At 36.0% G+C, this 16,850-nt stretch overlaps 1 protein-coding gene across 1 annotated transcript in view; it reads left to right on the plus strand.

The window, feature by feature from the left end:
• The first annotated feature begins 954 nt into the window (after positions 1–954).
• b3galt1b (UDP-Gal:betaGlcNAc beta 1,3-galactosyltransferase, polypeptide 1b) overlaps positions 955–16,850 on the plus strand; it is a 69,950-nt gene continuing 54,054 nt past the window's right edge. Inside the window, exon 1 of the mRNA XM_030124648.1 lies at positions 955–1,049. The gene's annotated coding sequence lies outside the window, so the exon portion shown is untranslated. The remainder of the gene's footprint in view (positions 1,050–16,850) is intronic.

Below are 16,850 nucleotides of genomic sequence, written 5' to 3' on the forward strand. Positions count from 1 at the left end.
CAGTTGACCACATGCAGAGTGATATAGGAGCAGCCGACGGGACATCATAAAATTAATTTTACAGCTGGTCTAAAATAGGCTTATGACCAAATGTGGGTTGTCATCCTCTTACTGCTCCTCAATGTGGACCACCATGAGCTTAGCACAGTTTGCTACTGGAATTAAGAAAAAAACAAAACAAAAAAAAAACAAGAAAAAGTATGTTTTGTTCACTTTATAATGAATTTAGAGTAATGATGCACATTCTGTATACTAGAATTAGCATAAAAATCCATATTTTTTTAATCGCTGCTCCCACATTTTTAACTGATATTTTACATTTTCATTATAAAGGAGCACATGTTTTCAAGCTGACTCACATTAACAGTAAAACTTAGCTGCTTTCATACGTAATTTATCACCTTAATGTTAGAAATTGGACTTTTATATTGAAATAAAATCTATGTTAAGTTTCTCACATGCTTATGACCTATTACATATTTTAGATTGTGTATGTTTTCTTAGAGTTTAAGAGATATCACATTAAATTTTCAGAATCTGTCAGTATTGGTTACACACACACACGCATGCACACATGCACACCTACACTTACACTTACACACACGCACACACATACACATACACACACTACTCTTTGTCCCATGTTTGGTTTAATGTGTTTTGTCCAACCTAGAGATGAGAAACAGAATACAAAATATGGTGTGTGGGATAAAAAAAAGTATGTAAACCTTTTTATATGTATAATATGAGCAAAACGTGTTGTCTGGTGTGTAATACTTTGCAGGACTTGCAAAGGAAATTCTCTCACAGCGTCAATCTACCTTGCTAATGCTGTCTGAGCAGTCCTCACTTTCTCCCTTCGAGCGGATTGGTAAAGCATCCGTCGGATTACATTCTGATTGGTCGGTTCTGCTTCGTCACGTGGTACGTCAGCACAGTTGCACTACCATCGTGATTTCCCCAGTCGAATAACAGTGCTTTAGGATGCTGGAGCAGGCAGTAGCGTACCATCAGGACCACAAGTCTGAGTGGGATGGAGACACTGTAAGGTAGGCATATGAAGGATATGCTTTTTGTTCTTATTTCTAGCTTTATTACCTTGCAGGATGCTTTATGTAGGGTGATGTTTTACTTTTGTAATTTTATACAATGTTACCACATGCAGCGATACTGAGAGCATCACCCTTCTCTCCTCATTGCAATGTGTTCAGTGCAATGCGTTCAGTCTCAGGTTTTTTGTTTTTTTTAAGGGCTTTTCATTTCACCTCTAGTCCGTTCCGGATGTACCCGTCTGTGGCTTTAATGATGCAGCTACTTTGGCTACATCCTCTCTGGGTACATATTGATGCGTGTCCTATTTGGCACCAGTGTTCACTTCCGCACTTACGGATGGAAATGCGTAGGTTGTCCAGGACGTTGGGAGGTTCAGGTGGCCAAGTTACAAGGAAGCTTATCAAACTTTAAACAGATGCATTCCTTCCTCACTGTTCATAATGTGTTTTAACCCAGATAGAAGAAATGCGTCTAAGTACAGAGTCATAATTTATAGTCTGGTACATAATAAACAAATAAATAAAAGTAGGGTCTGTTAAAAACTGTTTTTTGTTTTTTTTTTTTTTTTTTTTTTAGTCAAATTATCCAGTGTTCATAGTGTTTATTGTTTCCTTCTTTTCAGAAATATTTGGTTTCCTCTTAAGGTTTGCGGGTGTAAGTGTGTGTCCATAAAAGCTTTTGTCTTATGTATGTTTGGTGTGCGTGTGCGCGCGTGAAGGGCGTAAGGGAAAATGGCGCAAGAGAAGAGCAGGACAATAAAGTTACATATTAATCCATATAGATCCAGTGCTACATTTCTGGCAGTTCCCAAATGAATTTTTCTTCTCTAACCTTTCTTAAGTGATTTAACACCATTTACTATAATATTATCCACTGTATTTTGCATTGTTTCAGTCAAAATCAGGTATTTTCTTATATTTTCTTAAAAGCTCAGATTAAAGTTGAGGGTTATTGTATTAAAAAAAACAGAGAAAACTGATGAAAAAGTGACTTTTTCAGTAAAATCTATCACTAACTGAACATAAACCAAGTATCTCCATCTACTGTCATTGATCCAACTCCATGGGTTTTACTGGTGAATCAATGTTGTAGAAGATGACAGTGTTTCCACGTTCATTACGTAGCTTCTGAACGTCCAAATGGGTCATATCTGATGGCCATGAAAAAAATGACAAACTGCATTTTACGCCAATTATTTACATGTATTGCTAGGATTAATGAGTCACCAAGTATCAAACATTTAAGATCAGTAGATAGTTTTGGTCAGTGGTGGATGTTTGGGTCTTAATGAGTTAATGCAGGAAGTTTCTGTGCAGTTGTTCTCAGATTGTCAGTCAGATGAGCTGTGATGGGACATGTCATCTAATCCATGTTTTATGTGCATTAAAGGTCCTCCTGTAAAAGTCAGTGGGATAATTAGTAATATAAACTCATAGCCTGCAGCCAGTACAACCATCTTGTCCCAGCACTCTTTGTGGATTTCTTACAACCTGCAGACACATCATGTTCTTCCTCAGGCAGTGCTAGGTAAACATAAAACTTCACCATCTTCCTTCTCACAGGAGATGTTTGATAGAGCATAATTTTGTAAAAGGGCCAATCAGTTACTTCACACTGGGAGAAACTGAGCTATAGTAGAGCCACTGGTGCATAACTCGTAATAAAGAGATGATTCCAAACCTCCAGACCAGAACCTCTTTGAAAACCACTGAATCTGATCAAGAGGAAGATTGATGGTCACAAACCACAAAATAAGCCCAGCTACCTCCATTTTTAAGACTAGGGGTGACTTAAAGCACTAGCAATCAATGTGAAAGACTAGTGAAGAAAATACTAAAACATGCAAAAGCTGAGTGAAAATCAGGGTTATTCCACCAAATATTGATTCCTAAGCCATTGTTGTTTTGTTCATGTATTGTGTTGTTAAAAAGCAAAGTTGTTTCTTTCACAGTACTTGAGGCTGAAGACTGCATTTATGGATATTTTTGACCAGTTGACAAGTAAATGTTCTAAATAACAGTATTTTTTACTTTCAGCTGCAATCTTCTGAGCAAAATGTTCATTTTAGTCACACTCACATGTTCAGTTAAAGGGGTCATATTTTGCTAAATCCACTTTTATTGGTCTTTGGTACATTTATTTGTGTATTTGGACCCTAACAGTTCAAAAAATTTGAATTTGAACCCTCCAGGTGCTGCAAAGCTATCTTTATATTTATTTTTGGCAAAAATCAAGTGGATTTCTACAACCTGTTTAATTCTTAATTAATTTGTTACGTTTTATAGCTAGGTATGTCACAACATTTGCACATATAAGGTCAAGACTTCCAACGAACATTTCTCAGAGTACATAATTGTTTGTCAGCAACAGCGGTTGTAATAAAAACTGAAAATATTCCCAAACTTTGAGCCAATTACCTCAAATGTTCTGTTGTTGGCTGTATTAACGAACACAAGTGGCTGAACGGGACAGAGACACACGGTCAACAACTTGGAGGGGGTGGAGTGTGAAGTGGCTCATTTGCATTTAAAGGGCCAGCGCTCAAAATGACCTTTCTGGTGTCATTACTCAGAAATAGGGTTGAAGATGGACCTGTGGAGTTGAATTCATGAAGAATGCAGACCCAAGGATATCATTTACAGTTTATGTAGACCACAGGGACATGTTTTAAAATGCTTAATTCCATTTAAAATAAGCAAAATTTCACTCCTTTAATTTTTCTTGAGACGTAGAACGTAGTTTTAACTAATGCAATAAAGGAAATTGTATGTGAGAAATGTATAATAATATGTGGCATCTAAAAAACTGTCACTTGAAATGCAAAAATAAAATCCAGGCAGGCATTTTTTCAGCAAGCAAGCTTAATCACTTTATTAAAATAGCATGCACTAACTCTATACATTGGTTAGTACATAGCATTAATAGGCCTAATCAATACTTAGAGCTAGCATTACTATTGTTAAAGGGTAAAATTTAGTTCTAAAAAATGATCACTGGATATTTTTCAGATATAATTTTCAATGTGATGCTCCTGTGTGAGTTTACAGCAGTACTGGTCCTTTGTCACATGCTCTTCACAAAGGTCAAGTGTGCAGCAGAGGGCACTTGACAACTGCATCTCCTGGATATACTTTCACCTAATGGTCAGGATGAAAAAGTCACATTGTTAGATCCTCAAAAAAGGCTCAACGTCATTGTCTTTAATGTCATTCTCTTTTGTAAGCCCCTCAACACAATGGGCCTCATATGCACAGCAAGTTACTAATGAATCTTGTATTTTTCTCCATATCCTCCATTTCATTTTGCATTGTAAGTACCTATTGATTTCAGGGATTTACCACAGTTTTTTCTTATTTTTTGCTTCTTTAAGAGAAAATTGGTTGAAGGTAATCTTATCAAAATAACACAAAACTAATCAGAGTATAATAATGAAATGTTTTTCTTATGTGTTTGTAGTCATTCAGATGATTTGATTAGTGGCTTTGTGGTGTGTCTTTGAATGCATCGCTGCTGGATTTGAGTTCCTCATGTGCTTTGCAGTGGATCAGTGCTTCAGAAACTGATACATGTGGAGCAGGATCGCTGTCAAGTGGGGTTCCTAACTGGACACCTGTCAGCGCCACCTTATTATTTCTTGAATTCTTGGGTGTATTTGTGAGACTACTACCTCTCCCTGTCCCACAGTTCTTCGCTTCAGCGGTTTTTTTCTTTTTGTCTCCATTTTCTTTTCTTTCTTTTTGTTCGAGAACATAGCAGTAGTGCCAGGTTCAGCAGCGGAAACAAGGATAAAATACACAAGAACAAGCAGAAAATGAAAGGATTTTTTTTTCATATGCCACAAACATCTGCATTTTCCTTGTTAAATTATTGTTTTATTTTCAGTTACTTTATCCATCTTCTCATTTGGCATTTACAGCATTGCACCTGTTTTTCCATTGATGGATCTTTATGTTTCTTGTAATGCTAGACTTGGCATACTGTTTTCTTAGTCCACTCTAGCATCACTTCTGCTGAAGTTCTTTTTGCATAGCAGAGTATTTTTCTCATGGCACTTGTAACCTTATATCCATATTAGTGGAACAATATTAATAAAACAACCAGTGAAAGTGGGATATGATATTCAGTGCACCTGTATAAGAGTAGATTTGGATGCGTGTAGAAATAACTTCTATAATCCCTTTTAACAGTAAATTAGAGCTCCTGTTGTCTGTGAAATTTCATTAACCTAAAGAGTTTACTGCCAAGCCACATTATGCAATATGGATCTAATAGATCTGGGGGCGACATATAACATGCTGTGCAGTGATAAGACCTGCTGAATCACAGATGATGATGCAAGCCAAAACTACAATATAATGTCATCAGCACATTATCGAACTTTGTGTCTATAGTTGGGTGCTTCTATGAAACTGGGTTCATTTTGGTACCTGGCACTTTGTCAGCGTTTTAGACCCAATAATAAAAGAGAAATTTAGACATTTTTCCCCCCAGGATGTACCTAATGTACCTGGATGTACCTCAGATGAATGCAAAAAAAATTATATTCTTTCTCTTAGCCATCCCAAAATAAATGAATTTTTAATAAAATACTGGGGCCAAAAATAGGACCAAAATTGGGACATGAAAAGCTACCTAGGTGTCAGCGCATTTTATCTTGAAAACATGGCTTGAAATGGTCTTAAATACTGCTATAAACAAAGACACTATGTTAAATTTGTCGATCCTAGTGGTTTTTCTAATCCAGACATGCAGGTTTTTCATCATTCGGCAGTCTCATTCCAGGTTTTGTGCGTAACCCATCGTGTCCATTGGCGTTACACACGGACCCTGCCCATTTAAACACATATAAATCACAAGTGGTTCTGCAAAAGTGGTCATTTCTGTGAAACACCCTGTGTTGCCTAATCAGTTTGATTCCCAAAATCTACCTGTGAGAGAATAAAAAAAAATTCGAAAAAATAGTAGCACATAATTTTCGTGTCCTTTTTACCGTGTTACGTGCAAATTTTTGTGTAAAAATAATAGGAAAATGTGTTTTATCTGAAAAATAGTTTTGTCTTTTATCTCATTAAATATTTATTTTCAAAATAGACCCAAAGTGCTTCTAAACTTGCTTCATAACATTAGTCTACATCCTATTTGACTTTTGAGCCCCTCTGTCCTAGTTTTAGGGGCCAGTTTCATAGAAGTACCCAGTTGTGAAAAAAAAAAAAAAAACAGCTAAGATCTCACTGTTAGTGGTATTTATGGCTACAGGAAGAAATCCAAAATTGAAGGGGAAGAGGAGAGTGTGGACCTGGGTGGCCAATTCTGCAAATAAAGTTTGACGTGAAAAGTTTTAACGTACATGAACATTCTTATTTTGCCAGTCAGTGCATCATTTTTAGTCCCATTTCTATTTGGTGTTTTGTGGACTTTGTTGCACTGTAAGGTGTTTATCATGAATTTCTGGTCCATGTTATCTATCTTTCGTTCCAGATTTTGCCATATGGGTTATATTGAATGTGTGTTCAGCTGCTTTTAAGCATATGAAATATACAGGAAAAGGTCTTGAATGTCTTGTGTGTAGCTTGATAAAGAGGGTGTTTTGCTGTTGAAACCCAGCTTATTGATCTTTAACAATTCAAGTCTCACCTCAGTCTTTTATATGACACAGCGCCACCATGTAGTGTTATTGATTGAATCCATTTCATTTCACTTTTACCATTATACAGCCTTGTTTTGCTTATTTTAGTGTCCGGTATTTCTCTCTTTAAAATGTCATCTGCTATTATTTTATTATGTAGAAAACAATGTGATGAAACCCCTCAGAACGGCTTTTTAAAGTCAAAGTCAAGAGTGAGAAAGCTGCTTTTCAGGGGCCGTCCCTCTTCCTGCTGGTGTTGCTAGGACATTTTAGATCATTATCTGGATCTATTGGTAATCCTCTTTCTCATTCTACCACGTGATGGTTTCCATTACATTTCCATCTGCTCCTACAGTAAATAAGGTCTTCTGCCAGAGTATTTGAAAGCATCCTTTGCTTCTGTATTTTTTAGCTGCTGAGCTTTTAGTCATACATGTCTTTGTCTCTGACCTGCTTACCATGACTGCTCTCACTAATCACATTTCTGCTAGGTGTAATTAGTCTAGAGAGTCTATGGCTTTAATCCGCATTCTAAGTCATCTGGATCTTTGCTTAGTCAGTGTTACCTCCCCTGTTATACAGATCCAACAGTTAGAGGTAGACCGATATATTGGCTGGCTGATATTTAGATTTTTTTCGGTATCGGCCATCTGCCTTAATTTTTTTTTTTTAAAGCCAATATTTCATCAGTAGTAAAAATGTTATAAGATATTTGATCAGACACATGTGTGGGCAGCACCTGAAGTTCAATAAATGTTGAAAGAGTACTATGTAGATCGATAGACCGATACGTTATTAATCCTGAGGGAAATTCAAGAAAAGACAATACAATTCCACTTGGTTTTGAACTGGGGACCTTTCCCATGTGAGGTAAATGTGATAACCACTACACTATGGAAACTTGTGATGTATATCTACATGTACATGTATTGATAATTTTATTCATATTGCTGCATATTGCTGAGTGTTTCAATTGTATTTTATGGTCAATGTGATTTAAAAAAAATCTGCCTTAAATATTGGCCTCAAAAATCGGCTGTATGTATCGGCCAAATTTTTAAAAATCAGCATCAGCCTTAGAAAAACTCATATCGGTCGACCTCTACCAGCAATCCTCAATTATATACTGTACATTTGTATATGTTATTATTACAGTATGCACGCTAAGTCATCCTAAATTAGTGTTTTTATTGGTTGGGTGAAGACAAAATGTACTTTTGACTATAATGGACCTTAGTCTGATGACTGTGGCATATAAGAGGTTAAATTGTTTAGTGATTCATTGGACTCTGAGTCTTTTATCAAGAGTACTTACTAAGAATATTAAGACTTTCTTCAGAACTGTGTTTACAAGCATAATTTAGCTACCTTTGGCATTTTTTTTCTATTTCTAAACCCTATTAGAGTTTTATTATAATTTCAACAAAAGCAGCCAAGCAAATTTGATTACTCCACTGGCAGATTATTTTATTTAATACAAGATAATTTGATTGCATTTAAGAATATTTGGCGACTTTACAGAAGAGCCGTTGTTTCAGTGTTGCTTTCTCTGCTCTAAAAGTAGAGCATGAAACATTCATGAGTAAGAAATGCAATGTATTATGCTTTCTGACATCTTTAATAATGGCAAAAAGCCAGTTGGAATGGCAACGGCTTTTGGTAGAAAGTGTTATTTCCTCACATACACACACATATAAAGGTCCTTAAGAAATATTAAAGATTATATATTGCAAAGCAGACTAATAAAACAACATCATTTTCCTCTAATCAAATTAAAGCTTTAAACATAAATCCTACAATGAAATATCACAGCCTGAAGTGGTTTACATCATTCACCTTTCAGACAGAGCAACAGCTCATTTAAATCAGAGTAACTGTTTGGTTTGGTTGTTTTATGTTAGACTAAGAGCAATTATCTTGTGCATGTTGAAATTTTAAGTTAAGTCTTAATGTCCTTTTGCAGTTAACCTGTGTAAACACTCAAAACCTTCATTATTTCTGTATTTTCTCTTTTATGCGTTGCTTTGTCATTATTATTGCCCTGTCCATTTTGCAATAGTCTTATGTCCTGCAGGGAATTTGAGAATATGTCTCTAAGGTTAATAACTGCCTGTCACTTACGAGATGATTATTATTCTTATGGTTAATATGGTACGTTTTCACAGTATTCTCAGCTGATGTCGGGTACAGTTTTGTCTTTTTTTTGTTTTGTTTGCATAACCAGTTTTAATTCTGTCAATACAGTCAAATATATGACATGACCTACTGTGAGTTTTTCAGCAGACTCTCTTCTCTTTATTCCATATTTGTCAATGCGTACCACTCACATAAGGAAGAAGTAAAGAAAGACAGAATAAAATTGCCTTTAATTATAATTAGTTGAGTGTAGGGTAAACACTGTCTGACCCATGCTGGGAAATACTTGTTATATTGATTATCAGATACACAACTATGGCCTGATAAAGAGAACCAGGCTTCTTGTGTCACCATGAAAAACACCATTAGAGCTGTTCCTCCCGGGAAAATTTCCTAGATTGTTCAGAAATTATGATTAGAGGTCTTTGGCCTCAAATTATCAGCTGGCAGCAAAACTGTGATATTGCTTCTTTTTTTTTCTCCGTGTTTTGAGAAACCAAGGAGATAAGAGTCTCATCCCACTCCCTATTCATAGGACCCACTTAGATATGCTTTCATATACTAAAACACTTTTAGTTGAGGTGGTTTAACAGCTCGTGTTTAGTAAAATGAAGTTGTTTAGGTTTTCAGATGAATGGACTTGATTTGACTGTTCAGACAAATCGCATGTTAGATCTTTTTAGCTGGAACCCACTTCAGCAGAACAGCAGTACTTGAGTGGTGCAGTTTTTAAGTATTCTCTAATATCTAAACAATTCATGCGAACAGATAAAACTGCACTCATAGTAAGATTGAATGATAACAGGAGATTAGTGAGGTTAGTAGCAATTAGGATTTGCTACAATGCTCCTTATCGATGCAATCATCAAACTTTCCATTGTCAGATTAGGTCCTTTTCAGTTACTCATATTCTTTTCTTTTTTAGACTTTGGCTTTGAATGTTGTGCTTTTTAATGGCTTTCAGCAGCTCCAGTCTAATGTGATTGAAGGAGCCACTATGAGGATGCTTTTTAGGAGGACCCAGTAGCTCACATTGATTTTTCAGGACTTAAGGTGGCCTTTATAATGAAATTGCAGAACATTTTGATGAGCTGATGTTTTGGCCCAAACTAAAATTTTTCTTGTGAAGAATCCTCCATTTGCAATGATTCTTCTCAAACCAACAATGTTTTGTCACTTCAGTGATTTCTTTAAATAAATAATAATAATATTAATATAATAATAATAATAATAATAATAATAAATATAAATTTAAAATTAATATAATAATAATACATTTCTTTATTTGTAAAATATCAGAAAATAGTTGAAGAACTGGTCAACTTTTACTAGGAAATTCAAGGAAGGAACCCAGAGTGTAAAAATTTGACTTGCAAACTCGGAAAAAGGAAATTTCAACTTTTATTTTTTTCCACAAAATAACTCAAACCTATTGTAATGGTTGTCAGTTAATTTAATGTCAACATGTCATCAGTTAATCTGTGCAGCTCTACAACAGAGAAAATAAGTTTTCACTCCAGTGCTGCGTCTAAGAGTTAGTGGGATCTAATTGCAGAACTGCAGTAATTAGTGTATAATTACCTGAAAATAAGACTGTGTGATCTCCACGCTCATCTTCTTGGAGAAAGGGCATTGACAGTCATTGCTGTATATGCTAATTAAAAGTGGGCAATGAGATAAGATGAGATGGTCTTCCCTTTTATATTGTATCTTAAGTGTACAACAACTGCATTATCATACACAGAGTAGGCTAACTGTTCCAAATTTCCTGCTAACCCTCCTCGGTATGTATTTATTTAGTGAAAAACACTTTAGAAGGATCTGAAAAGGATTAATCTGTATATAAAAGAAGGTATCGTCTGTGTAAAGTGTGCAAGTATGTTATAGGGACAAAGTAATCATGTTGTGTGATATATGACCAGTTGGATACTATTCAGTTCAGTTAACCCATTTAAGTATTTAACATCTGACAGTTATATTAAACAAGCCGCTTAAGGATTTGTTTAATTTGTTTTACTTAACACAATAAGTCTAGTGAAGTAGGATCATGTCATAGCCCTTGTTTAGAATTCATTTCCTTTTCATGCAAAAAAAAAAAAAAAAGGTTTCACATAGGTGATTGTGCTCAGTTGGTAGAGCGGGTCATCCAATGACTGAAGGGTTGGCGGTTCGAATTCTGGCTCCGACTGTCCACATGTCCAAGTGTCCTTGGGCAAAACACTGAACCTAAATTGCTCCTGGCAGTGCTTTGCATGGTAGCAGCCGCCCATTGGTGTATGAGTGTATGTGTGAATGTGAGGCTTAGTAAAGCGCTTTGGGCACCATGAAAGTGTGGAAAAGCATTATATAAGTGCGATCTATTTACCATGATTCCACGCCACCTTTTTAAGTGCATTTTGTTAGTTTGTGCCTGCATCCAACTTGATTAAAAAACCTCCCACATGACTCGCAAACAGCTATTGTCTTGATTTTTTTTTTTTTTTTTTAAACAAGACCATGAAATGGTAGGTCCAGGTACAGAGTTTTGTCTTTTGTCTGTTTTTATTTATTTAAAATGCACTTAGACATTCCTTGAACATCACAACTTAAAAACCAATTTTGTGCATATTCAGTTGATTTAATTCAATCTTTAATGTAGTGTTGCTATAACAGAATTCCATTACATTAGTGAGTTATTACGTCCTCCTTTCCTGCTGTTCAGATTATATCTATTGTGAATTAGCCTAAAAGGAAAATTGATTATTTGATGCACTTTCAATGAGGCGAGGGCAGTTTTTTTCATCTTTGCTAATCTTATCTAATTATGGTATTGACAGTTTTGTTTTATCCATGTTTATTGATGTATATTTGAATATGTACACTCATTGTGAGGATACAGTCATTTTCACCCCTTTTTGAGTACCGCTAGTCCTTCCACACAACCCACAACATTTTAGGGTAAAGAAATGCATTTAACTGCAGGTCACTACATGGGAATCTGAGCCCATGACTGGTTTCTAGCCACCTTATTAGAAGAATGAGTCTGAACCGGAGCCTGTTGAAGTTTGTCCTGATTTCCCCAGTGACCAGCAGACCAAAGCTTTTTTATTGCGGTGACAAAAAGGACCCTGGATAAGTTTGGTGGAAGCGAGAGCCACCTAATAGCAAAGTTTAAAAGTTTAGAAACAGCTTTTACTCTTTGGCTGCTTTTGAAATTATCTCACTTCAGTCTTGCAAGTTATTTTGAAGGGTCTTTGTTATTCAAGAAGAACGGAGCTGGTGAAGCATTTCAGAATCTCATGATTATTTCAAGGATTATCTTGTGTGCTTCTTTTCATGCTTTACTCATGCATTAGTTTGTATATTTTTAGTGCCACATTTCATTTGACACTTATATAAGATTTTACAGCTAATGTTGCTACTTTATTTAATTTAAGTTAATTGAATAAGTGTGAATTTAAACCAGAGTTTACAACTGAATTGGAAAAAATGTGAGTGAAGTGTGAGTGACATGAGTATGTTAATGTTATTTCATTGTGAATCTGCTGCGGTTTCTTGTTTTAGTGGAAGCTTCTGGTAGAGCTGCTGAGTTTCTTTAGTTGAGAGATGTTCTAATCCTCTTGACATATATGTTATCTGACACTTCAGTCTGTCTCAGTTAGCTGAACTACAGCATCAGTCTTTAAGCTCAGCCCACATAGAATTGAGCTGAATTCTTATACTTGCTTTAATTTTCATATCACAAATTGCTCTCTATAGGGAAATCTGTAGGGAAATCTAGTGGAGAAAGGATGTCTTTTCTCTATCAGAGAAACAAAAAATCTCGTAAACCCCACAAGATACATAAAGTAGTAAAAAAAAAAAAAAAATCTTTGATCATTGTAACCCCATGAGTGAATACAGTGTGTGTAAAGGTGAAAATAGGCTGCAACTGTGTTCTGGAAAATATCTAGGATAAATAATTGTTTAAAGAAGAATATTTTGTGGGGTCTTTTTTTTTTTTTTTTTCAACAGGGGATTCCATTAATCTGACACCATCTAATAAAGGAAACAAGAATTATAACTTCAATCAGATTCATCCACTATCCTTATCATATTCTATTCATACATTTCTTTTAATTACTAGCAGTTTGTACTGATTTGTCCTTGAGCAAGGCACTCAGCCCCTCATGTACTTCCCAAGTCCCTGACATGGCAGCCCACTCCTCCTGATCTACAGTGATGTGTTCCTGCATATTCATCTCGTTAAAAGCAGACGTTCAGTTTCAGTATTTGTTGCATTTCCTCACGTATAATATACTGAGAAATAAAGATTGGTGATTGTAAAATCTTTTCAGTGCATCCAAGCTTTTGGCCTAACAGAAATATTGAAAGAACCACATTTTTGCAGATTTATTTTCTATCCGTGTGCATGGATTTTGTGTAGCTCTATGGGTTCCGCTCTGTTGATGAATGAACTAATTATGGATATGTTTCTGCTAGTTATGAGACTGCTAGGGCAAAAAAACAAAACAAAAAAAAAACAGTGCCATCAGAGACTCGTCCCTCTGGAGCTCCGTCACCTCATCTAAACTCCCTCTAAAGTTACAAAGCAGTAAAACACATTCAGGGCTCACACAGGCTGCAGTGAATATAGTGTCCAAAAAAAATCCTGGTATTCAATAAACTGACTCATTGCGTCAGCTTGTTGGCTAATCTCACCTCATGGCTTCATAATTTGACATGGCAGGATGATGAAGTAGACATGCATTCAGATGATTTGCTGTTATTCATTATCTCTAAATGTAACAAAACCTGCAGTTTAAGGTTACATCTTGCAGCACTCATGCTGTTTTCCAGCAGCTACTGTTGAAGTTAAACGGGAACATCAGAAACAAGAAAAGCACTCGGAGAACGCAGTCTTCCGCCAAGACAGATCTGCCCCCCCCCCCCCCCCCCCCCCCCATCACCACCCAAATTTAATCATTTGTTCCTTGTGCCAGTATCAACATTTCCTGAAAATTTCATCAAAATCCATCCATAACTTTTTGAGTTATCTTGCTAACGGACAAACAAACACACAGGTAAAAAGAGCAGTGGTGAGGGTCATTTCATGAGACTCGTATCTGACATTTATTAAGATTATATCACATCACATGTTATAGAGATTATTCTTTAATTTTAGTCTTTATCGCCCACAGTTAATTGAGGGTCTTCATCTTGATATGAATTTTGTATATTATTTTTATCTTACTTTATTTTCCCAGCTTTAAAATTAGTGGATGACTGTTCGACTGTGAAGACAAAACGTGTTAACAGGCTGAATGTGAAAATCACAGGTGCCTCTATGTATGTGCCAATTATGAAACAGGTGTGAATGTCTTTAATTTGATCAATTGGCAGGAAAATATAAGTGGAGGATTACATTATGCATGCATTAGATACAAGGTGGAATTCAGCGGGATCTCATGCATAATGCAGACATTTATATGAACAACAGCTGCATCAAGCTACAAAGGTACCTTCACAGCAAATCAGTAGAGAACTTGCATAGTAAATTATCTTTTGAGACCTAGTTAGCATGTAATAGTACAAGTAGAATAATAGCAAAAATGATCTGGTCTCAAAAGGTTTTCATGGCCTGACAGAAAAAGGGTCTGTGAATTCTTGTCCAGACTTCATATATTGTATATGTAGCTTATAGTTTGGCCTTTGTGCCTTAAAAAATGCATTAGCACTGAAAAAAGAGCCGGTGCTTTGCTATATCCATATTTATAGCTGTGTCATCCAGGACCTAGTGTTCTAAAATGGCAAGTAAACAAAACACAACTGCCCATGAGAACATGAAGTAGAAACTGGGTTTCAATAAAAAGTGAATTTGTTGTCTGTTTCTGTTTTGTGAGCTGGATTCAGGAGTCTGTTATGACATTATTTCCTGTATTGTTTAACCAAGTGAGAACGCAGTGCCATGCAACATAGATACCAGTGTGAGTCAAAAATGTCATTGAATCCCTTTGACTCGATCCAGTGTAGTTATCACAGAAAATAGGATCGGGTGACTGATGGCAGTGCTGTGCCTCTCCATCTCAGGGGCACAGAGCATCAGGACATCCTGTGAAGGTGACACTGCACTAGCACCTTGCAACAAAGCAACACACAGCCTGCCTGGAACTGATATTCCTGAAATTCCCAGGTCAATTACAGAAGGGGAGCCTCAGTGGTGTCTGTAATAGACTTAGTTCAGGAGGATGACAAGTGCTTCAGTTCTGCAAAATACAGTGAGATGTGCTTTATGTGCAACATCTTTTCTAACTTGTGTTTTGTCGTACAAGTGCAGTGTCCTGTATGTCCTGAAGCGCTGTACTGTAGCTGTAACTGAAAGGCTGCTTGAAAAGAGCTTTTATTTGAAACTTGAGTTAAAGAGAGATATTGGAGCTACAGGAAACATAGCCATTTGATCATTCCCCAAAGCATTCTTCAAGCACTTTGCACTTGTTATCCCAGTGTGTCAGTAGAGACCTAGAGAAACTAACAGGGCATTTATTCTTCTCTTTATCCCCCCAGCACATAGTGTCAGAGGGGGCATAGCAGTAGTTCCCAACCAAGGTTATAATAGTTTTGGATTTTTCGTTCTAGTTTAGTTTTATTTAGTTTTGACTTTTTTTTCTCTAATTCAGTTAGTTTTAATTAGTTTTTAGAGCAGGTTTGCTCGTTTTTATTAGTTTTCATTTTTTCTAAATGCTTAGCTTTAGTTTAGTTTTAGTGTTTTTTTTCATGTCTTTAAATAAATCCCAGACAGGACTCTGCTGCTTTATCCCAACTTTAGTATCCATGTTTCCAGGTAGAGTGGGGACCAGAAGATGACTGTAAACCACAAGTGACAAGAAGTGACGAACCATGAAGTGTCGTATGGTGCCACTAGCTAAAATTGCTAGAGCGTAATAAATCGTTTTCGTATCAATCCAATGTTGACAAAAACGAAAACGAAGGGAATTTTATCCATAATTTTTATTCGTTTTAATTAGTTTTGTAAACACACAATACAGTTTCAGTTAGTTATCGTTTTTTTCTTTTAATTAGTTTTTATTTATTTCAGTTAACGAAAATGTTTTTTCAAATCTAATTTTTGTCATTTCGTTAGTTTTCATTTACGATAATAACCTTGTTCCCAACATAATTTTGGCTCTGGACCCCATTTTAACGTTACAAATTTCTGGCGACCCCAGACATTCAAAACAGAGACTTTTTTTTTTTTTGACTAATATTAATTTGATTTTGATCATGTAATAGTTTGCTATACTATGTTGCAAATAAACATTAATTTTAGATGACATTTAGTCTATATAATGTATATTATTATGGACGGAGGCAGAAAAGCCAGGTGTAGATTACTGCACAAACTGAGAATTTTATTTTCCAGGATATGTACAGTCAGTCCAGCTTGGATTTACAAGGCTGACAATTAATACTGAACAAACAATAACTCAAATTATGAATTACGAAAGGGCTGCACCATCTGAAACTGACCACAATGAACATTTGAAAGATAAACAGTACCACAGTGCTTCAATTTCAGCTGCAGAGTTTGTCATGTCTTTTATGTATTGGGATTGTCTCTCTCAACTCACCATATATTTTTTTATTTAGTAAGTTTTCATTTTTTAATCAATTACTAGAAATTTCAGGTGAACCCATTTGAATTCCAAGTGACCCCATGTGGGGTCCCGACCCCAAGGTTGAAAAACACTGGGGTATAGTGGTTGGTATGTCTGCTTGTCTATCTGTCATCATATCTGCTTCTGGTCATCATCACGGTGCTTAATATTGTATTTCTACTTTAAAATATTTTAAAAATAGCCTAAAATTATCAGTGGAATCTTAAGAATAAAGAGGTCTGACGCTATGCCCGTGTATTGGATTGTAGAGATATGACCAAAATTTATTTACAACATTGGACCAGGGGATTTATGTGACCACTAGAGGGAGTAGTGACTCACTCTGCCAGTTATGAGGAGGGAAACTAACACCATCGGGCCATTACTAATGACAAGTCATGGTGGAGACCTGGTAAGAAACA

This window comes from Sphaeramia orbicularis, chromosome 21 (genome assembly GCF_902148855.1).
Source record: "Sphaeramia orbicularis chromosome 21, fSphaOr1.1, whole genome shotgun sequence".
NCBI classification, from domain to species: Eukaryota; Metazoa; Chordata; class Actinopteri; order Kurtiformes; family Apogonidae; genus Sphaeramia; species Sphaeramia orbicularis.